Genomic DNA, 24,160 nt, shown 5'->3' with positions numbered 1-24,160 from the left:
TTTCTAAGTGGTGAATGCCTTACTGTGATATTCTTACCATGACTTTGGTAAAAGTTTACTTTTTGATTTGTAGTCCAAGATTTTAAGACTTAGTTTTGTGGAAGTGTTTAGAAAAAGGAGTTGGGATATCTACTTCATTTGTGAAACTAACTTTTAAGAAGGTAATTTCCCCTGGTCCTGATTTACTCCATATCTGGGATGAATAAAAGTTTTGACTTTTGCAAAATGATTTCTGCTCAGCGAGCAGCTACAAAGGATGTAGCATAAAATAAGGCAAGTACCTTAAGTCTCATGGATTGACTCTGGGCATTTTTCATTTTAACCTTCCACAAAGGTTCACCAACCTGTATGTGTGTATATAAGAGGAAATAGGCCTTCGTGGCTATGAAGCCAAGACTTCAAAGTGGAGCATCACGACCCTTTCCATTAAAAGCCAGATTTGTTATGAAACATCTTTAAGTCACCTATATATTTTTTTCCTTTTGATAAAGAGTTGAGTTTTTTAAGACCACACTTAACAAGTTGCCTGAACATTTGTTACAATTTCTGGCTTTTGAATGAAACTTTTCTGAGATGTTGCCTGAAGCAGAAGGCTCTGTTTTGTGGTTTTTGTTTTACTTTGTTTTGTCCATTTGCACACAAGCTCATAAGAAACAGGGTGACAGGCAGATTAGGCAGAACTGTTTTGAGAGGCTGTTCAAACTTCTAAGCTCACGTGAAGCTGTAAAGCTGTTTCTCAGAAGTCTCCATTTTCTCCTGGAATCCTCTCTGAATGAAGGTCCTTGGGCTGCTTACTGTTCTTTTAGAGGGTGACACCTATTCTCTATTCTCCTTCACTTTGCATATCATTTTTCAAGCTTTCTGGGAAGCGCTGTTACACTTCTATGAAGAGACTCCAACTGCCAATCTTGAAATATTCTTTGAAACCAGTAACACCAGGTGCTCTGTTCAAGAAGGAAGGAGGCAGCTCCGTATAATATACAATGCAACATTTGTTCCCAGCAGCATTGGATTCACACACACACACACACACACACACACACACACACACACACACACGTGCGCGCACACACAAACACACACAAAACTGCTGTCTAAATAGCTCAATGTTTCTCTTGAAACACTAAGGGTTTCAGGAAATGCAAGGAAACTTTTAAAAACAGAGCATTAAAAAAAATGGAAACAGAAGAATCAAAGAAAACATGGAAAAAAAAAAAAAGAAACCCAAGTTGAAAACGGCTTGTAATAACATACTTAGAAAGGAAGTCAGGAAGTTAAATGAAGTCATATCATCAACCTGTAAATAAGAATGATCTCTTTCAGAATAATAAAAGATCTACTCTTTGTAAGAAATTTTAGAGGTGTGGATTTGTTTTTGTGACATCATGTCAAGAAAATACAGCTAAAGTGAGATCATCGCTTGTTGGAGATGCTACTATTTTCTCAGCATAATTTCTGAGAGAAACCAAAATCGGTGGAAGTGTAAATATCAACATGATGCTTTCTACTCTTGCTAGAAAAATATTTATTTTCCTTTTGAATTTTTACACAGCCTTGCTCATCAAAGAGCAGAGACTCGAAAAAGAGAGAAGTCAGGTGGAAGAGAGAGGAGCCCACCCTGGCCACACGCATGAACAGCTGCGATCCCTTCCTTTCCCTGCAGCTGGGGCAGTGTGGCCAAACAGCACTGGGGCATCCTTTTCCATTTTCAACACTTCAAAAAAACACAATAAACATCTCAGTTTCTTTTTGGTCACATATTTACTGTTTTCCAACACATGTAATAATATTGTATTAAGTGTTTAATGACCTTTTTAACCATAGTTTCCAACCATAAAATATAGCCCATCCTCCTTGCCTAACTTTTACATTTAGAAAGAATGTTTCTGACTAGAATGCATGCTAGTTCTATTATCTTTGTTAGTAGAATTATTGGAATGCTTTTAGTATTTTATTTCTTATTCATTTTTTTTGAACTAATTATCTCTTTCAAACTAAGTTTGGGTAGCTGCAAACCCCTTTTGGCTTTTGCAGGACAACATTTTAAAACTCCTTCTATCCTTCCCTAGGACTGACCACTTTGAGTTTATTGTGCCAACACTGTACAGCAATAATTCTGTATATCCATCATAGCCTTGCTTGGTTGTGAACCTTGCAAACACATGTGCACACATGTATGTATGTGTGTGTTTTGCTTAATTACACCACATGGGACCTGATATTCCCTTTCCCTTGTTGTTCACTTTATTGCTGCCTACTTTTCATCCCTGCATTTAAAGACAATGAATGCTGTCACAGGGCTCTGCCTGAAGGCTCTCATCTTCATCTCAGCCAAATCATCACACACTCGGTATGCATTCTTGCATTTTAGACTTTGCACACTTCTGGACTTCACAAACCTGATGAGCAATCCATTACTCTAAACCAAAATACCATCATCTGGTCTCATAACAATTTTTCTGGGTGTTTCAGACTCATGAAGTCACCAATCATCTTTATTAATTTCATGTTCTATTAATTTTTTTTTTTTGGTGTTGAGGATTGAATCCAGGCCCTTGCATATGCTGGGCAAGTGCTCTGCCACTGGATGACACCTCCAGCCCTCACGTTCTTTTCATTTTAACATGGCTAGAAAATGTGTGCTCTTCCTCCTTTTCACTGAAGCTCTGAGTCTTCAAAAAAAAAATGATTTTGCTATTATATCCCTGGTCTTTGTAATAAAATTCCTCTAGAGGAGAGGTGAAAGGGCTTGAGCAACGCCTTTCTTCCCTCTGGCTTATTAGAGAGGATGAAGGTTTCGTGGCAGGATGAAAGAAATAATCCAGGAAGGAAGCCAGGAAGAAAAAGGGGGTGGAGGGAAACTTAAGCCAGTGTCAAGAGGTTGGTGAATGGAAGAATGTGACACAGAAAAGGGGGAAAAAAGAAGCCCCTTCGGTAAATCTCACCAGAGATTTTCTTGAAGGCCTCTTTCAAAGGCTCTCCTCCATGGAGCCACCCTGGCCTTCCCACCTCTCACTCCCTCCTCATCCATTCGTCGTATCTGTTTCACTTGGTGCCCTGGCCAGCTTCTACTTTGTGTTATAGGTGCTGGGTGGCCTCTGGTAAGCCCTCCACTCATTCATCATGTCATCAAGGTGCCTTCCTGTTGCCAGGCGTTTTGCTCGATGCCAGGGGTGAAGAGGTGACTGTGGTGTGACCCGCCCTCCAGAGGCTCAGGCTGTGGGTTATCGCCCACAGCTCTGGCCCCTCCTATCATTCCCAAGTCTTCCTTATATACCTTTGCTCTGTTGGTGCTTTCCCTTACCTGAATGGTCCCTCCTTTCCTTTTATCTTGTTTGTGTTTCAAGGCTCAGGTATAAACTCCTCAAGAAGCCTCTTTTGAACTTCCAGATTGAGCTCCTATAGAATATATGCACTTTTCTTCTAGCATTTTCCATAAACTAAAATCTTCTGTTTGCAACTCTATTGCTGCCAATGGACTTGGGGTAGATGTCATGCCTTCTAATCTTTGTTTCTCCAAGCTCAATAACTATGTCTGTTCTATGGTAGATACCCACTATAAGTTAGTTGAATTAAAAATTGGTAGTACTCTAAATTCAGCACAGTCCAGTGATACACGCATACCCATGTTTATAGCAGCGCAGTTCACAACAGCCAAATTATGAAATCAGTCCAGGTGCCAGTCAACAGCTGAATGGATACAGAAAATGTTGTGTATATACACAGGAGTATAAAAGTCATAAAAGAAGAATGAAATTATGTCATTTGCAGAAAAATGAATGGAACTGGAGGACTTGTTAAGAGAAACAAGCTAGATTAAGAAAGTCAAGGGTCATGATTTTTTTCATTTGTAGAAGATAGGGAGAAAAAAGGGATTTTCATAAAGAAAAAATAAAACCACTAGAGTAAAAGATGGAGATGGGGGTGGAGGAGAAGAGGAGAGAGAAAGGGGTTAAAAGGTATGGCGGAACAAAATTGACCAAATTATGTTATATGCATATATAAATATACCAAATGAATGCCACTATTTTGTATAGTTACAATGCACCAATTTTAAAAAAAAGGAGTGAAAAATTGATTAATTCTCTTCATAATGTCTTTCTATGGGTGGAGTGGGAAAGGTATGATTTGTTCCCCCCACTTTTTAAATATTTTTTTTTAGTTGTAGTTGGACACAAAACCTCTATTTTATTTACTTATTTTTATATGATGCTGAGGATCGAACCCAGGGCTAGGTGAGTGCTCTACTGCTCAGCCACAACCCCAACCCTCATTTATCCCCCTTTACAGGTAGGAAAACAAAGGGATGGAGATGAATGACCTGTCCCTAAATTGAAATAATGGTAGGATTGCACAAAAAAGCCACACCTCCCACTCTCTCCTCCAAACTCAATAGACTTGCTATGATAAAAGGGTGTGCCCGTTTACTCTGACTCCTCTTAGGGAGAGAGTTTGGATGGGAGACAGAAAAGGTTTGGAAGGTAAGAAGACGATACAGACTTGGAAAGAGGCCTATTTGGCATAACATGGAAATGACTGAAACAACCACATACAGTAGTTGACAGAAGACAGGCTGGGGCTAGTGCTGCTGCAGGGATTCTCCATGGTCAGCTCAAGGAAGGAAAGGAATGTTGGCTGAGGACAACAGGGTGAAAAATAGATTAGCAAGTGACTGCTTCTACTGGGCAAGAATTCAAAAAACATCTGAACAGAGGCACCTGGGAAGAGTCAGATTAAGGCTGGAATCAAAGCAAGGCTGCTTGATGAACAAAACTGAAAACCTGAACAAATGGGAAGTAGTTGAGCAGATTTTGAGTGAATTTTCAACTGATGTGACTTCTAAATATACAGATATATTATTATTTTTCTTTAAAGTTGACCAACAGGCAGCATCCAGAAGTGGGAGGAGCCTGGTTGCCTCATTTGAAACCATAAGTTCTGCTTTTATGAATAAAAAAAGGGGGATCTCAACAGAATAGAGGAAAGGAATCAAGAAAGAGAGAGGAGGGGAGAGTATGGGGGAGTATTAGGGAATGAAATCTACCAAATTATGCTGTCTATATATAAATATATCACAACAAATCCCAAATATGTATATGTGTGTGTGTATATAAAGTCGTAATGTATTAATTGAAATAATAATAATAATAATAATAAAAGAAGGGAGACCAGCAGAGTAGAGCAAGCAGATCAGGGGAGGGAGGAAGTGAGTGATAAGATACTAGAAAAGAGATTGATCAAATTATGTTATGTGCATATATGAATATGGCATAATGAATCCCACTGCTATGTATAATTATAATGCAACAAAAACATTTAAAATTTAAAAAAATATTTAAAAATTTTTATTGCATTCTATATATGCGTTGTGTGTGTGTGTGTGTGTGTTTTAGTCCTGCTTTTAGGCCTCTCAAAATGTATAGGTTCTATGACTGGGCAAACCACTTAGCATTTCTGAACCTTAGTTTCTCCTTAAATAGTGAATATAATGCTTTCTGTTTACAAGGGTGTTGTGAAGATCAACTTTCTTTTTCATTAATAAGTTCAAGTTTGTTTCCAAATCACTACATTTGGGGTTGTTAGTCAGTTTTTCAGCAGCTGCTAGGCAGATAGCCCCTATTGCGAGGTATTCTGGGAAAATCACTACCAGTTTGGGTTTATTTTTGTTTGGCCCGAAGGTAGAAGGGAGTTAGAAAATTTTGCATTAGTTAACTTAGGCCAAGTACTCCATATCCAGTAGCAATGGCATATGTATAATAGACAGAAGGAAGGCAGCCTGAGACAAATATAGCTAAACAGTAGGTGTGGGGTGATGAATATAATTAGATAGTAAATTAAAATTAATAGAGATAGTGGCATGAAAAGCCCCCTAAGAGAAACCCCCACTAATTTCTAGCAATAATAATACACAGGCTGGTTTCCAGCAAAACTGAGTAGGAGGGTGAGTTACCTTGTGTTGTTGCTTGGAGTCTCCCTTTTGTATTATCTATTGTCACCATTTTCTTCTTACTCCATCCTCCACCCTCAAACCCTCATGGTTTTCAGCTCCTCTAATTCAGTACTCCCGAATGCTATTTTAGGGTAGGCTCCATTTCTATGGGTTTTCTTTATCTTTTCCCCAATAAGTTACTATTCTTGGTTATTACTTCTACAATTAAAAAAAAAGGAAGGAAGGAAGAAAGAAATTCAAGCTAAGATCAGGGCGTATCAGTATTCTCTTATAATACTTGTATTCCTATGATGCTGGAATGCAAAGTTCCATGGCTGGTTATATGTGTATGTTTGTGGGTGCTGCTGTAGGACAGAGCCAGTGGGAGAGAGTTTATAGATTAGGGGACCTCACATGGAATTTGTCAGATGTCACATATCTACATTGTTTCAGCTAAGGGCTAACCCTCTTAACAAAATCCAGGAGTGGAGGTACAGTAAGGGAATGCAGAATGGATTTGCCTTTAATCAGCATGTGGTGTGATAGAACAGGGTGGTGGTGTACTAGAATTGGGTGGGGAAGGATAGATCTGTCAAAACATGAGAAGAAAACCTGATGTGCTAAGAAGAGATGACACTGGGTTTAAAATAAAGCTTCATAAAAAGCTATCCAGTTGGGCAACACCCAATCAAAATAGTGCCGCTAATGGACTAATTACTAGCACAGAGATATAACTGTGAATTACACACAAGAACAGAGGAGAGGAGTGGGGAGAGGCAGAAAAGGATTGGGGGAGGTCTATCAAAGGTAGATGAAAATTTGGCTTCACATCAGATGGATAAACCAGGCCAAAGTTCTAAAAAAATGTCTTTGCTAGCTTATCTTTCAGTAAAATATATGCTTTCTTTTGTCCTGTGTGTTCAGCTATGAATGCATATGATTAGAAAACCATCAGTGAAAGCAAATATATAGATAAATTAGGGAATAATTACTCATAATATAAAATAAAATTATGAGTTTTACAAAAAGATTCTCCTTGAGGTTTCTTTAAGTGCCATTTAGAATATTCTTCAGTATGTGAAAGATTTTCATAAAGTAAGGCCAGCTCATATATTAAGAGAGAAAAGATTTCAGTAGATTTGGTTCGATATAAAGAAATTCCAAGAAACACACACTACAAATAGACAAAGGGAAGTAGAAAGATGCAGCCCACTTTCAGCTGTAACACAGGGTCATTTTAACAGCCATGTCAGTAAGCTCTCACTTGACCACGAAGAATTCATTAAGTAGAGAGCAAGTCAATAAAAATGAGCTTTATTAAAAAGAACTGGTGTAATTAAAGGTATTGGTGAAAACTAGCTCAGTTATGAAGGGGAAATGAGTCAGCAGAGAATTTTAAGAAATAAAAACATATACCACAGGATTTCTCCCAATTTTAAGTTATTTTGGAAGAAGAAATCTGGTATGCTTCATAATTTGTAATAGCCAATGTGAATGCCAGCATGATGGAGGAAGAAAGTGCTTATATAAAACTGTCATTCTTCCAATAATGGTGAATTACAGTATTGACAGTGCTGGCAGCCCTAGGAAGCTATCCACAAGGACAGTGGGAAAGCCCAGCTCATGGCTGCTGATGGGAGGAGGCGATTTTCATTAATATTGTTCTGTGTTACAGTCTAAATAAGAATATTTGATCTCTGGAATACTGAAAGCTGCACACTGGGGAAATATATTTAAGATGAGAGGATCTTAGATCAAATGATATTTCTGTGGGAGGGGGAGGGAATATGTAGATTGATCACATGTTAGAGCATCTACACATCAAAGGGCGGCAGAGTGGCTGTGCAATATGGCTTTTTAAAAGAATCGTTCTGTCTAAGTTCCTGTGGTCTTAGTCACCTGATTTGAATATGGTGCAAAAATCTACATGCCTTAAGACCAAGCAACACGTGTGCTTGGCATCTTTGCAGGCCTTGGATATATGGATGTGCAAGGAAGGCAGAGGAACTGTGAGTAACCAGCACCTTTCTCCCTGGGGAGCTTCAGCTCCGTGTGGTCTTGTGATCTGAACTCTGGCCTGTAACACAGAGAAATAGCTGAGGGCTTGGATTAGCCAGTGATGCCACATGATAAGCCAGTGCCTGGACCAATACCTTCTAACAGAGTCCCATCAAAAGGATTAAGTGCTCACTAGCTAAGAAATAAAATTAAAAGGAGAATCTGCAGGTGCTCCAAGCACTAAAGAGCTTAGGGCAGTATTCTACTACCTGCCTCACCCTTGTGCCAAGGACATCAGGTTGCAAGACAGGGATGATGAAGAGGAGCATTGTGAGCTGAAGGGAGATGGAAGCAGTTTGGAAATTTCAGCTACAAAAGTCATAAATAATCCACCATCACATCAGTTAAAGGGGAAGGGGCTCTACAAATTGGAATATGATGTTTTCAATAAAACAATCTTTCTTGCCCACCTCAGAGTTGCTGAGATAAACAAATGAAATACTGTCTGCAAGAGTAATTTACGAACTTAAATCTTCTGATAATTTATTGTGGTATGTGGTCTAAAGAGTTAAAAAAAAACTTGGAAGCATGTGGAGGGGGGAGTATCTGAAAATGGGTAGGCATTTATCCAGTCTCTGGAGACAGCAGGCATTTTCCTCTTGAAATATCTGCCCACGCGCATCACAACTGCATATTTTAGGGAAGTAAAGGGGATATTTTATCCTATAAGAAGTAAATAAAAGTTAGTGACTGGATTTGGGGGATGAGTTATTTCATGATCTGACTTCTGTCAACTCACTGTGTGTGATATGTCAGGAAAAAAAAAAACAGGGAAAATCTGGTGCATCTGAGACTTAGTCTTACTTAAAGAATGAAATGACCTTTAGCACTCACCATTCACGATCTACTGCTCAAAAGCAAAAACAAACCACACTTTCCAACTCTAAGTAGGTTAAGGATCCTGTGTTTTGCAACTTTGTTTTGTGGCTTCTTACACAGAAGAAGTGTACTCTGTTCATTTAATGGGTATGTTTGTTGTGGGAAGAGAGACCAAGAAAAGATAGGCTGGCTTGAGCTTAAATTAATCCATGACTTTTGATATATATGAATTTCTACTCAATATTCTCACAGATGAGGGATCTGTATGCCAGAATAGTACAAAAGGCAACATTAGAACGAAAGTCTCCCCAGTGGATTAAATGGTATGTATATTCATCAAAAGATAGAAGAATGTACATAATATTATTCATAACAGCCAAAAAGTAGAAGAGATAAATGTAGGATAGTCACATAATGGAATATCATACATCCTTGAGAAGAATGATGTGTGGCTATGCTCAACACTATAGACAGAGAGAATATTGAACGAAAAAAAAAACACAAAACAGGATAATAAGATTCCACTTATGCAAAGTACAAAAATAAGTACAACTAAATTATGTTGTTAGAAGACAGAAGATCTCTGGGGAGAGAGCATGGTGGGGCAGGAGGCTACTGGGATATTAGTGTGTCTCTTGATTAGGATATTGATTACACAGTTATGTTCAGTTGGTGAAAATACATCAAATGTACACTTATGTACAATTTTCTGCATTACACTGCATTTCAGTGAGAATTTTTTTTAAAAAGTGGATTAGTCTGTAAGTTGATAGGATACAATTAGATTCACTTTAACTGATTCCCTGATACCAACTGTTCAAACTTTCTTGTTCTCACAGATCAGGATGTAACTGATGAACAGAAACTCCATTTCTGAGACTTAGTAGCTAAGATACAGAGCATATAAATAAATGTTTTTACTCTTACTATAAATCATGGATTCAATAAATATATCTGTAAATTCATTGCATTAATAGAGACATGGATATTACTAATTCAACAGATGATATTTTGGTAATTTTTATTTTATTCCTTTTTTGAAGTGTCTTAAGAACTTTAGAAATTCCAAATCTCCTATATGGAAGAAATCTGGAAAAAAAATGAATCAAAACCATCTTTAAATTTATTTAAATTGACAAAGGATTTTCCCACTGATATGTGATGAGGGTCTCATTTAATATTAATTTAGAATCATAGAAGATCCCTTTGAAAAGATGAATGGATAAAGAACATGTGGTGCATATACACAATGGAGTTTTATTCAGCCATAAAGAAGAATGAAATTACATCATCTGCAAGAAAATGGATAGAACTTGAGAACATTATATTAAGTGAAATAAATCAAACTCAAAAGGTCAAGGGTTGTATGTTTTCTCTCACATGTGGAAGCTAGCAAGGAAAAGGGGGAAAAAAGGTAGTGGGGGGCACCTCATGAAAATTGAAGGGAGATCAGTAGAATAGAGGAAAGGGACCAGAGGAAGGGATGGAGGGAGGGAGAGGAGAAATACTGGGGATGGTATTGGCCATATTATATAGCTAAATTGTGTGCATGTACAAATATGTAATAACAAATTCTGCCACTATATGTAACTATAATGCACCAATAAAAATATATGTAAAAACAGTAAATGACCATATCGTAAGCATATCCTTTGACCTGTTGGGTACCAGGTGTCTGATCATTTTGTTGATCAGTCACCTGGTACCCAACAGGTCAAAGGATATGCTTATGGCCATGAGATGTTCAAAAGCAGAATATGGACTAACATTCAGTTCCCTAACTACTTATCCAACCCATTTCATTCTAGCTTCTGTCATTCCTTTTACTGTTGATTCACAGAATTATGAACAAGTAAAAATAGATAATATGAAATTAAGTTATAATGTGACAACATTACAATTTTAATTCATTGTAACATTCATATATTCTAAAGAGGAGGACTAACAAATTATGTGTTCCTGAGTGATTATTAATTTTTGGAAATTAGCTAACAGTTTAGAAACTCATATGTAAACAGTATCACTTAAAAAAATACTAATGCTTTTATATTGGAAATTACATTTACTGTGACCAATGGGGGCCGTGCGGCCTATTTTATTTTCTTATTCAAGAACATACATTGTTAGAACAGCACCAGATGACCAATCAGAATAGAATTCATCAGGCCCTTCCACATGTGTCTGAAAACATAGCTGAGACTGGATTTGGTGTTACTACAGAGCAACTCACTTTGAGAACATTTGGCTATTTTTACCTGACAACACCCTTTGAAGGACTATTTACCTGCTGTGGGTCATTTCTCTGTGTAAATAGAAATAACCACCTGAAATTGAAAGTGTTTACCCATGTCATTCTCTTTCCCCGGGAGTTTTACAGCTTTAATTTGCTTACTACAAAATAAGATGGATTTGTTGGGTTTCATACAATTTATTTTCTGGTCATGTACTGTGGTTAACATCCTTTGACTTGGTATTGTGACCCTTATTCAGATTATAAAAATGTTTCATTTTTCATGACTACATAACATTTATGATCTGATTCAATACACTTCTAACAATAGGACATGAGAGATTAAACTAGACCTTAAAAAATGGCCATCAATGAAAACAGAAATAATAACATAAAATACTGAGGTAGATGGTAATGTCTGACTGCATTTCCATCCTGAGGCTCCCAGATGATGGGTGTAGACTGTACTTTGCTCTCAAGTCTGAAGAAATGGTTACCTCTCTCCTGCTATTGTACTCATGGATGCCCTGATGGCCAGAGGCCCAGTGGACATGTAAAGACAAATGCTCATAGCAGCAGCCAATCTGAGAAGGGGCTTCTGAGTACTGTAGAGATTTTAGTAGAAAGAAGATTAAATGCACACCTTTCCAGTCCTAAACAAGTGCAGAGGCATGAGGTGACATTAAATCATTTAACAAACAAGATTGAGCACTGGCTCTCTTTATTTTAAATGAGATAATTCATGACAGGGACTTAGCATGGTCACCAGTATATAACAAACACTTTATTTAAATATCACTAGGGTTACACCTCCTGCAGGAAGTGACATTAAAGCTGGCACTGGAAGGATTAACCTGCTAGAGGGGGTGTGGAGTGTAGAGAGTAGGGACAAAGGAAAAGAAGAAGAGTATTGCCCTGGGACACTAAGAGGTTCAGAAGAGGGGGCATCAAATTACAGGGGACATGACAGGGCTACCAAGAAGAGCAGGGAGCAGAGCATGAGAAGCTCCATCATGCTCACTGCAGAGGTAAAAAATCCTAAAAAGCAAAGTTTTTCCCACTAAGCTCTCATCTATTAGTTAGCTCTGAAATCACTTTTATTGGGTTTCTGCCAGCACTACTTTTTCAACAAAAGAGATCATAATAGAATAGGATAAGACTGAATAGAAAAATGCAAAGTTTGTTTATACATATATACTTGTTGGGTGGTGATGTTAAATTTACTTCTTATGTGAGTCACAGTCTAAAGAGCTTGCAGACTGCTTCATTGAAAGCATCAAAGCAGAGGAACTATAGGTCTTGTGCTTTGGAAAATCAGTTTGGCTGTTGTGCAAAAAGGAAAGGAGGGTGACAGATCTGGGTACAGGAGGCACAGTTGCAACAGTCAGGTGAAAATGCTGGTATTCAACTGGGCATGGGACTCATGAAGATGGATAGAAGTTCTAATGAGAGACACCAGGTTATGGGGGAGGACAAGATTAGAAGAAGGTGTCAGAAATGTAATCCAATTGTCTTAGTTTCTGCCTTAGACAACTGGACAGGTCTTACTGTCTCTAGGCAAGGAATGCCAGAGCAAAAGAAGGTTAGGGAACAGAACTGATGATCAGATTAGGACATACTAAAATAGAAGTTGAAAATATAGAGAATGTGCTCAATTTGCATTACTCTCTATAGAGAAAATTCATTATAAATTGTTTATTGTTTGATAATAATAGTTATTTAAATGTACTAATGTTAGAATACATAGGTGTATGTGTGTTCGAGCGTGTGCAAGGAAATACAGTAAGCACATAAGGGATGTGCAAATGCCAAGAATTTAGAGACAAAGTTTTAAAAAGACATTCTAAAGCCAAGCCAATGCAAAGAAAAATCATTATTAGTAGAGCAAGGTTTATAAAGGCTAAAGACATATGTATGAGCATCTAGCACAACACTTGACAGATCACAGATGCTCAAAACAGTTACTTTTTCTTTCCCTCTATTTTCCTATACCTCATCAATGGATCTTAAGGTACAGCTATTTACATGGGTAATATGATAGGACACTTGATAGCCAGATTTACAAATAATGCTATGATTCATAAAACTGAGTATATCCTCCTGTATAAAGGCAAGAAGTTAATGGACAAATTCATGATACATCTCTAGTAAATGTACAGAAACTTAACATATGCATTTTGTATATCTTGCCTCTGTCTCATTTTAAGCCTTTTCCTTAATTCCATCACCTAAAAATTTTAAAATACTCAAAAATTTTTAAAAAGCCCAAAGTCTATAGATAGGTAGGTAGATGGTTGAAATTGATGGATGGCTGTATTTCTAATTATTAATCCCAAAACTATGAATTTGGGTAGCTGGGTCAGTTCCCTGAACCTTGTTTCTTTCTTTTTCTAAAAGTGTTTATTATGAATTAAATTCAAATGCACAAATTGACAGAGAGTAGTGTAATGAAATTCCATGAACTCATGCTTCAACTTCAACAACTGCCAACTCATGCTCTATCTTGTTTTATCTCTGCCCTCACCCATACTCCCAAATCCTGATTAATTCAAAGCAAATCCCAACTACTGTATCATTTTATTATAAACATTTTAGTATTAATATCCACAGGGTAAAAACTCTTTTTAAAAAGACAACCACAGCTGGGCATGGCAGGACACACCTGTTTTCCCAGAGACTCTGGAAACTGAAGCAGGAGGATTCCAAGTTCAAGGCCAGCCTTAGCAACTAGTGAGACCCTGCCTCAAAATAAAAAACAAAAAGGAGTGGGAATGTTACCCAGTGGTAAAACACCCCTGGGTTCAATCCCCAGTACCAAAAAAAAAAAAAAAAAAACAAAAACAAAACCATAACCCAGCCAGAGTGGTGGCACACACCTTTAGTCCCAGTGACTTTTTGAGGCTGAGGTAGGAGAATCTCAAATTCGAGGCCAGCCTAGGCAACTTAGAAAGACCTTTAAAATCTAAAAATAAAATAAAAGGCTGGGGATGAAATGCAGTGGTAGAATAACCCTAAGTTCAACCCTACAATCTTTAGAACTCCTAAAAAAAATAAGTAGGATATTTTTCAATAAGGATATACTTAAATATTACACATCCATTTAGACCTAAAAAGAACACCTTACTGTGCATAATTGAAATAAAACCTGAAACTTCAAAGTTTCTGAGATGTTTTATAACCATTACATCTCTCAAAATTCTTGAGGAAAAGACATTAAAATGAATGTCCAAGGAGGAATTAAACCCAGGGCACTCTATCATAGTCATGCCTTTTTATTTTGAAACAAGGTCTCACTAAGTTGAACTTGGGATCCTCTTGCCTGTCTCTCAAGTAGCTGGGATTATAGGCATGCACCATGACACCCAGCCCATTTTAACCACTTTTAAAGTACGCAGCTCAATGGAATAAAGCACATTCACATTGTATAGCCATCGCTACCATCCATCTCCAATTTTTTTTCGTCTTCCAACATTGAAGATCTGTATCCACTGAGCATTAACTCCCCATTCCTCCGCCCCCACATCCCATGGCAACCACTGCTCTACTTTCTGTCTTTATCAAATTGACTACTCTAGAGACCTCATATAAATGGAAATACACAGTATTTGCTTTTTAAATTTTTTTTTTTTAGGTGGACACAATATCTTTATTTTACATTTATGTGGTGCTGAGAATCGAACCCAGTGCCTTGTGCATGCTAGGTGAGCGCTCTACCACTAAGCCACAACCCCAGCCCCCACAGTATTTGCTTTTTAAAAAAACTTTTTTTTTAGCTGTAGATGGACACAGTACCTTTATTTATTTATTTATATGTGGTGCTGAGGATCGAACCCAGTGCCTCACAGGTGCAAGGCAAGCACTCTAACACTAAGCCACAACCCTAGCCCCAGTATTTGCTTTTTGTAATCTTTTTTCTTTTCACTTGGCAAAATGTTCACAAGGTTCATCCATGTTTTAAAACGCAGCAGAATTTCTTTCCTTTTTAAGACTAAATAGAATTCCATTGTGTACATAAATCACATTTTGTTTATCTATGCATCCGTTGGTGAAGATGGGTATCTACCAATGGATGAATACACTTCTATTTTTTGGGTGTTGTGAATAACACTACTGGAAACATGGGTGTTCAGACATCTAAGTTCCTAACTTTAGCTCTTTGGAGTGTATAGTATACACAAAAATGGAATTGCTGGACTATAGTTCTATTTTAATCTTTTAATAGGAACTACCATATTTTCTGTTATTGATTTTTAATTTAATTCCAGTTTTGCAGAGAACATATTTGTATGAAGAGAATTTCTGTAAACCTTTTGAGGCTTGTGTTGTGGCCTAGAATTTTATGATCTATAGATGAATGCCCCACATGGACTTGAAAACAATGTGCATGAGGTGCACATTGTTTGGAGGAGCGTTCTCTACGCATCAGTCAGGTCAAGCTGGTTGAGTGTGTTGAGTGTTTCATATCCTCACTGATTTTCTTCTACATGTTCTCTTCATTATTAGGCAAAGGTTGCTGAAATCTGACTGTAATAGTTAATCTGTCTATTTCTCTTTGCACTTCTATCAATTTTTACTTTTTCTATTTTGAAGCTCTATTTTAGGTACATAAGCATTTAAAATAGTGTTCTCTTTATTAATTGGTCCCTTTATTATTATGCAATGATTTTCTTTATCTCTGATAATATTCTTTGCTCTGAAGTCTACTCTCCTTCATATTAATATAAACAGTTCAGCTTTCTTTTGATTTTCCTTGAATATCTTTGAATGCAGATAATACCCATGTATAAAACAGAAGATCATCTCTATGAAAAATCTGATGAAAAGCCTAACACTGATGCCCTAAGATGTTCTGAGTAGTTGAAATATCACCTCTAGAGCAGCACAGGCTCCTTGGTCCGTACTCAGCATCACCTGAGTGTGGTTAGAAAAGTAAATTTTCAAGCTTTGCTTAAGATCTACTAAATCCCAGAAAACTCTCTCTAACAAGTGTACCTGGGAATTCTGAGGGATGCCAAAGTTTGAGAGTCACTGCCTGCACTCCCTTACAGCTTCTGATTCTAGAATAAGTATTTGAATCAAAATAAAACCAAACAATACTTCTTTGGAGGGTGAACCAACCAAAACTTTCCCTAGTTAGAAAGGTATTTCTGCAATCCACATTTCTATGTTGTTGCCCTAAAGGCCAATTTTTGCATATGTTAATCATATATTAATACTTCTGATTAAATATAACAACAGATTAAATAATTATATAAAGAACTAAAATTGGTTTTAAATAGAGCTATATTGCAGGACTACGGGGCAACATTCAACACTTTGAATTTTCAGTTGTGGTTTTAAAGGTAGGAAATACTGCTTGTGGAAACATTATAATGAATTTTCACTGCATGTGACTAGTGAGTCTTGGGGATGAATCAGAGTTGGGTCTGACTCAAAAATTCCCTCCTTTTAAAACAACTCTGTAGGGCGGAACTTTTGTTTTCCTTTAGGTCTAGTACAGTAGGTGGGCGACTTTCTGAGTAAAGTTTTCCCACTGTGCCATTAGTCTGTGTATACATAGTCTTTTGAGTGCTATCCCAGGCAGGTGGGATTCTTTTTCCTTTTATTTAACTTTACTTTTATACCTGGGGAGCTTCTTTTGCAGCCTCTGGCCTATTGTTTTTTTAAAGCTCCTCTCAGGTATGGGCTGCACTTGGCTCCTCACACATATTAACTCATCTAATCCCCACTCTAGCCCCTCTGGGTGGGTATGACACGCCTTGTCACAGACAGCTAGAGTTAAGGGCCTCACTGCCAGGGAGTCTGCGAATGAGCTGGCAGATCAACTCCCTAATTCCAAGTCCCAGAAAACTCCCCCCAGGCCACCCTAGCAACTGATTGTAACTTCAAAGAAATGATAAAGGGAAAAAGAAAAACCCAGGATCTTAAAAAAAAAAAAAAAAAAAAAAACCACCACAACAACCAAAAACCGTTTTTTAAGTTGAAAATTATAACAGACATTCAACAGTAAACAAGTTAGTTTATTTCAGAACAGGACATGTTTCTAGGCATGAAAACAAAAATCCCAAACCAAACAACAAAAAAACCAAGGGAGAAGAAAGCCTTGGCCGTGCACTCTGAGATAACTGCATGCAAACACGCACTCTGCCACAAAAACCTCATGTCAAAGATGCTACTCCCAGGCACAGTACCTGATGTCACTTCAGTATGCTGCCTTCTATTTAACATAGACTACTTATCTGTATTTAAAATGAAGTTTTATAGCTGGGTATGGTGGCGCATGCCTGTAATCCCAGCGACTTGGGAGGCTAAGACAGGAGGATCACGTTCAAAGCCAGCCTCAGCAATGGCAAGGGGCTTAGCAACTCAGTGAGACCCTGTCTCTAAATAAAATACAAAATAGGGCTGGGAATATGGCTCAATGGTTGAGTGCCCCTGCATTCAATCCCTGGTACAAAAAAAAAAAAAAAAAAAAGAAGTTTTATCATCATCATCATCATTATTTGCAGTGCTGGGGACAGAACCTAGGGTTTTATGCATGCCAGGCAAGCCCTATACCACTAAATGACACCCTAGCCTTCAAGTTTTATTTTTAATAGGAGTCTTTTATTTGGGTCATTAATTGAGACATAGCAATAATTGCAAATTGTAACATTTCATTTATATTTTATTAATCAAAACCCCTCATTTGCAGAATCATATTAAGAAATTAGAATCAAGTACTAAGTATTTATGCCAAGGTTCAGGTGTAAAGTATGGATGCTATTTAGCCAACTGAGACAGCTTCAAGGGTGGTTTTCTTGGCAAAGAATGGTAAACAGAGCTCCCATGCCTCTTATAATTTCCTTGTATCAGAATCAAAAATAATATTTAGTATTTGCTTCATACCTTACACAAGAATTTTTTAAAAAGCCCATCCATAGAATAATCAGTGGTCAGTAAAAGAATATAAAGCCTAAAATGAGATTCCTTGGAAGATAGAGTGGTTTGCACTTTCTGCCCTGGTCTCTTTTTCTAGTAAAAATGGATTTATAGTAAAAGTGTTTTCAATGTGCTACAAACAGATTTAAAAGAATCATTTGGCTTGAAAGAATTTTAACAACATTAAAGAAGAGGAAGCTGTAAAAGTAAAACCAAAAAGCATGTGCACAAGAACATGAAAATGTCAGGAAAAAAACAAAAACCTCATAAATTGTCTACACAATCATGAGTAATTATTGACTTGGTTTGTTATAATTTCCAGATTAATCCCTCTTAAAACATGTGATTTACATGTGACCATTTACACAGCTCTTATCTATTATTTATTTTTTTTAAATGTTTATTTCTTTTTTAGTTGTAGTTACACACAATATTTATATGTGGTGCTGCTGAGGATTGAACCCAGGGCCTCGCACATGCTAGGCGAGTGCTCTACCACTGAGCCACAGCTCCAGCCCCTTATCTATGATTTTAAAAATGATCAGTTCAAAGCTTAATGAATTTTCTTAATATTGAATTTTAAAAAAAATTTTTAAGTTGTTGATGGGCCTTTATTTTATTTATTTATATGTGGGGCTGAGAATTGAACCCAGTGCCTCACACAATGGGTTCTAGCACTGAGCCACAACCCCAGCCCTAATATTGAATTTTTAAACCTTTAAAATCTTATATTTCAGTACTGCTCTTTTAACATTTAAGCAAAGCTGCATGACCTAGGGAAAATTCTATCTCTTCTGATGATTAAATTTCAGTAATTGAACATAAAAACATTTGAAACTAGAAGGGCCATATAAATGAACTGTCAGCATATATTACAACATTATAATGTTGCTTAGGTAAGAAAATGCTCCTTGAAGAAGTTGGCACAATGAGAACCAATTGGAAAAACAGAGGAAGTAAGCAATCACTGAAATAATGAGCAGGAATTCCATTAAGGCTCCAGGCCAGGTATGCGAAGGAGGTGTGATAGACATGTAGGACTCCAAGATTAAACGTGTGGGACTGGACGTTGTGAAGGCCCTGCCCACATGCATCTAACAGTGCTATATTTGGTATCAGAGTTTGACTGAAGTGCTGTTTACAAAGACATTGCTCTTTGCTAGCTCTTTCCTTTCAAATGCTAAGGATTTTGTTTCAGCCACAGTGTCATCAAGGGAGCATGTTCACAAGGAGAAGAAAAATAGAGCCATGTCTGGAGTTAGTGTTACATTAAGACACGATTAGTGTTCACTTTTAGTGTCAACAACAATTTAAAAAGCTACATTTCATATAAAGACAGGGATGACAATGACCATGAGGTCATCAAGTCCCTATGCTCCTATCAGTAGGTTCCTTTGGAAACTGCTAATAAATGTAAGATGTTAGACGCCAACATAATGACATGATATAAAAACAATTTTAAAACTTTGATATTTATGAGTATGGGAGTATGGAAGAAGGCGATGTTCTGAAGCTGCTTCTAGAATTGCTACAGAGCATTGGAATCTAGTTCAAGTTAACATAACATCCTGGAGACATTATAAGCTAAGTATTGGTTCTGAGCATACACTTGTATTACAAATGATTATATAATGCATAGAGGTCAGCTCCATGGATTTGGATCCAGTCTTTGAAACATTGTTTTTAGAAGAGAAATGAAGCACTGGAAATGTTGCAGAGTACAACCTAGTTAAGGAATGGCTTTTCATACATGAATTTCAATAAAGTAAGTATTAAGTACTGTTCTACCAACACACCCACCCCCCATTACCTACAATGTAAATGTGAAAAATCTTAGTTTGTAAGGTAGATATTAGTTCCACTATCCAATCCCTAAGTTATAGAAAAGGGTCTCATTTTCCTGTTGATGACTCCTGCTATATAATAAGAAATGAACCAACTTGCTATCAGCTGACTGTATAACCCTGAGAAATCACTCAACTCTCTACAGCAATCGCAAACTCAAACTGGGGCACGCTGGAGGTTAGATTAAATTACCTACAAAGTTTTCTCTAATAAATAAGGATTGACAACTGGCCATGACAGAAGTAAGAGAAATAAACTTAAAGTATTTACTTTTCCCATACCTTACTAATTACTTGGTAACTTTACATCATAATTATACTTGATCCTTCCAAGACCAAATTCAGATATACATATTCTAATCTCATAAGCAGCAGAAGAAAAAAAAAGTGGTACTGCAGAGCACCTCCAGAACAGCCCTGATATTTGAATTCCATAATGCATTCCTCAGTTCCAGCAACCATTACAGGTAATTTTTTTAAATGTTGTTTTGTTTCCCTTATCCTTTTAAAGAACTACATCCCTACACTTTTAAAGTAAATCATTTGGTCAGACACGGCAACTGGGGAAGCTGAGGAAGCTGAGCAGGAGGATGACAAGTTTGAGACCAACCTCAGTAACTTAGAGAGACCCTGTCTTAAAACAAAAATAAATAAAAAAGAAACGGCTGGGAGTATAGTTAAGTAGTACAGCACCCCAGGGTTAAATCCCTAATACCACAAAAATAAATGAATAAACAAACAAATACATACTCTAAATTATCATTCAGTTTAATATCACACATGAGCATCTTATCTCTCCTGACACAGGTCCAATTCTGTGTACTTAAAAGATGGCACTCTGTTCCTCCAGGAGTTTACAATCCAATTGTCAAGTGGCATAGCATGACAAGGGCACAGTGCATGATGCATGGAAGGTCACTGAATACAGAACTAAGAACCAGCTTTTAGCCTGTGACCTGCGCCAGCTTCATGAAAGAAGGTTCGAATCGTGAGAAACCGCTAGGGAGTTTTGAATTAAAGAGATAAAGACTCTAATTACCTTTAAAACCAGCTTCAGGAATGGCTCCTCCTAGCTCCAGCCTCAAGCCACCAAATATTTAGTGAGGTTTACTGAAGAGGAGAGAGAGAGAGAGAGAGAGAGAGAGAGAGAGAGAGAGAGAGAGAGAGAGAGAGAGAGAGAGGGAGGGAGGGAGGGAGGGAGGGAGGGAGGGAGAGAGAGGGAGAGAGAGGGAGAGAGAGAGAGAGAGAACACGGCAGGGAGTGTGCTTTTATTGGGGAACAAAAAATTCTGGGGAAAATCCCATCCAAAGAAGATTAAGGGGGGCAGCATCCCAAGGTCAGGGATGACGATTGGTTCTTTGGGGTAGTGGACAGACTCGCCTCTGCATGGACAAGCCCTTGGACCTGGAGAAGGGTGGGGAAAGCTCTGACACAGCTGTGCCTAAGCGCCTCTCACCCAGCCAGGGAGGTAACTCAAATCATGTGTGAGGATGGCCTCCCACACCAGCTAGAGAATGAACATGCTTCTGGATAAAGGCAAACTCTTAATGGGATTTCAAGCACCAATAACTATGATAGGCAAAGACAAGGAGAAGCTGAGGAGGAAGCAAGAACGATACCCCCTGGAGAATCCAAAGAAAATGGAGTGTGTGTGTGTGTGTGTGTGTGTGTGTGTGTGTGTGTGTGTGTGTGTATGGAAAAGGCTGACTGAAAGTCTAGGGCCTACATCTAGGATCTTGGCTTCTTCTCTTAAGGAATATAGCCAATAGGAGGGGAATTTAAGAGGCCAGGCCTCTTCCTACAGGTATCTAACCTGAACTTGTGCCAATTAAATATATAATACAATACCTCTGGCAGACTGTATAACCCAATGAACCTGAGAATCACATTTTCTCACCACATCTATCCTCAGGACCTGGTCGTTATAGCACACTCAAATTTTTTTATATAAATAAGTCCATGGACAAATAGCTAGCTTGATTCATTAAAAGCAAATATGAATTGTATTCCTATAAACATTGATGTGGCTGGTTGTAGATCTTTCGGATATACTGAGGAGTGGATCATATATGGTGGTTCCACTCCCTAGTTTTTTGAGGAGTCTCCATACTGCTTTCCAGAGTGGTTGTACTAATTTATGTACCACAAACAATGTATGAGTGTACCTTTTCCCCTACATTCTTGCCAACAAGAATTTGTATTCTTGATATTATTTGTATTCTTGATAACTACTATTCTAGTTGGAGTGAGATGAAATCTCAATATAGTTTTGATTTGTATTTCCCTAATTACTGGAGATGTTGAACATTATTTCACATACTTTTTGACATTTGTATTTCCTCTTATAAGAAGTATCTATTTAGTTCTTTTGCCATTAATTTGGTTATTTGTTTTTTGGGTATTTTTTTTTATTTCTTTGTGTAGTCTGAATATTAATACCCTATCTGAAAAGCAGCTGGAAAAGATTTTCTCCCATTCTGTAAGTTCTCCCTTACACTCTTAATTCTTTCGCTGTGCAAAAGCCTTTTAATTTGATGTCATCCCACTTACTGATTTTTTATTTTATTTCTTATGCAATAGCCAAGCTATGGAACCAACCTAGGTGCCTTCAACAGATGAACGGATAAAGAAGATGTGGTGTATATACAAAATGGAATGTATATATGCTCAGCCATAAAGAAGAATGAAATTATGACATTTGCTGGTAAATGGATAGAAATGAAGATCATCATGCTAAGTGAAATAAACCAGACTCAGAAACTCACAAGGTCAAATGTTTTCTGACATGTGGAAGCTAGTTCAATATAAGGAGGAAAGAGAGAGAGAAAGGAAAAGATGGTGTGTGGGGGAGGGTGGAAAGAATTCCTTCAAAATGGAAGAAAGATCTGTAGACTGGCTGAAGGGGATAAAAGGGAGGGAGGAAGGATGGGCTATGGGAAGAACAATGGAATGAATCTAACCTTACTTTCCTATGTACATAACATGAATACACTACCATCTTGTACATTCACAATACACTAAAAAAAAAAAAACTACAAATAGCAGAAAGATAAGTAGAATAGAGGAAAGAGAATGGGGGAGGGAGGAGAGGAAGGAAAGGGGAATTACTGGGGACTAAGTTGGAGCAAATTAAATTAAATTCCATGCTTTTATGATTATGTCAAAATGAATTATAATATTATGTATAACAAAAAAGAACCAATAAAAAGGTAAATATGAAATTTTAAATTTTGCTATTAGCGTATTTCTTAGTGAAAATAAGTTATTGTATGCTTTAAATAAATGCACACTTGAGTAATAAGAGTTTTTCTTCCTTCCTTGGCTATTCAAAATATTATATAAATAAATATTATTAAGCTTTAATGCAAGGAAATGATTCATAAGCTTGTACAGTACTAGAGACTGGCTTTAAATATTATCAACTAGCTATTTATATAAAATTATTTTACTAGACATGACATCTAATTTTAGAAAAACATTTTTCTATCAGTTTTTCATGGAAAAATGATCTACTACCCATATTTGTATTTGAAAGGGTTGTTTTGGGTTGGGGATGTAGCTCTGAGGTAGAATTTGTTTTTTAGCATAGATAAATTCCTGATTGTATCCCCAGAACTGAAAAAATTAAATAAAAAAGGGGTTGTTTTAAGTTTGAAATACAAGAAAACCTTTTTACACCGGCCACAAAAAAAAAAAAAAACCAAAAAACTGTACTAATATCTTAGAATCTTCCTTTCTCCTTGACCACTGAACTTGAGATTGGGAGGGATACTAAAGTCAGTAAGTCTTGCTTCCTACCAATGGCAGCATTTAAGCAAGTAAGTATTTTTTTATTTTTTTTATTAGTTGCTCAAAACATTACAATGATCTTGACATATCATACATTTGATTCAAATGGGGTATGTAATCTTATTTTTCCACGTGTACAGATTGCAGGATCACATTGGTTATACAGCCACGTTTATACATAGGGCCATACTAGTGTCTATTGTATTCTGCTACCCTTCCTATACCCTGCTCCCCTGCCCTTCCCTCCCCTCCCATCACCTCTTTCTACCCAATCTACTGTGTTTCTCTCTCTCTCTTTTTTCTTTCCCCTCACACCATCTTATATGTAATTTTGCATAACAATGAGGTCCTCCTACTATCTTCCCTGCAATTCCCCTTCTCTCTCCCATTCCCAAGCACCTCTCATCCTCTTCTCTCTTCCATTCCCACGAACCTCTCCTCACCTTCTCATGTTCTTCCTCCCTACTCTGTTTTGAGTCGCCCCCCTTATATCAAAGAAGATATTCTGCAAGTAAGTATTTTAAAACAGCCATGATCTAAGAACACTCTTGTCCATCACGTGGTCAGTGC

At 37.4% G+C, this 24,160-nt stretch overlaps 1 protein-coding gene and 1 non-coding gene across 15 annotated transcripts in view; both read right to left on the bottom strand.

Annotated features, from left to right (window-relative positions):
- Nucleotides 1-24,160, bottom strand: part of Stau2 (staufen double-stranded RNA binding protein 2) — a 298,417-nt gene that overhangs the window by 34,368 nt on the left and 239,889 nt on the right. The gene's annotated exons all lie outside the window — the stretch shown is intronic.
- On the bottom strand, nt 18,399-18,470 carry Trnaa-agc (transfer RNA alanine (anticodon AGC)). Its single transcript has one exon. It is a non-coding gene; the product is annotated as a tRNA-Ala (tRNA).

Source organism: Ictidomys tridecemlineatus, chromosome 7 (assembly GCF_052094955.1).
Source record: "Ictidomys tridecemlineatus isolate mIctTri1 chromosome 7, mIctTri1.hap1, whole genome shotgun sequence".
Lineage (NCBI taxonomy): Eukaryota > Metazoa > Chordata > Mammalia > Rodentia > Sciuridae > Ictidomys > Ictidomys tridecemlineatus.
The sequence above is the reverse complement of the archived record's forward strand: the minus strand, read 5'-3'. Positions and strand labels throughout refer to the sequence as shown.